The sequence below is a fragment of the Anoplopoma fimbria genome, unplaced genomic scaffold, assembly GCF_027596085.1.
Source record: "Anoplopoma fimbria isolate UVic2021 breed Golden Eagle Sablefish unplaced genomic scaffold, Afim_UVic_2022 Un_contig_1331_pilon_pilon, whole genome shotgun sequence".
In the NCBI taxonomy this organism is placed as follows: Eukaryota; Metazoa; Chordata; class Actinopteri; order Perciformes; family Anoplopomatidae; genus Anoplopoma; species Anoplopoma fimbria.
The window spans coordinates 1-348 of NW_026554274.1; the positions used below are offsets into that span (position 1 = coordinate 1).

At 44.3% G+C, this 348-nt stretch overlaps 1 non-coding gene across 1 annotated transcript; it reads right to left on the reverse strand.

The window, feature by feature from the left end:
- Positions 1-28: 28 nt before the first annotated feature.
- On the reverse strand, positions 29-147 carry LOC129117062 (5S ribosomal RNA). Its single transcript, XR_008533763.1, has one exon. It is a non-coding gene; the product is annotated as a 5S ribosomal RNA (ribosomal RNA).
- Between the last annotated feature and the right edge of the window lie 201 nt (positions 148-348).

Below are 348 nucleotides of genomic sequence, written 5' to 3' on the forward strand. Positions count from 1 at the left end.
CCTCTGCTTTTGTAAAGAGGAGTGAAAAAGCTTACAGCACCTGGTATTCCCAGGCGGTCTCCCATCCAAGTACTGACCAGGCCCGACCCTGCTTAGCTTCCGAGATCAGACGAGATCGGGCGTGTTCAGGGTGGTATGGCCGTAAGCAAATATTGTGCCTACCAAAGGGCCTTTTAAAGATACTATATCACCACGCTTTGCTCTTTCGTCTATACAGGGAGCGCCTGCAGATTTCCAGACACACTCACAGCTTTTAAATGTCAAATCAGAATGTACAAAGTGGCTATAAGGATCACAAATGTAGTGCAGTAAAAATATTAATATTTACTGTTGAAATGTAGAATACGT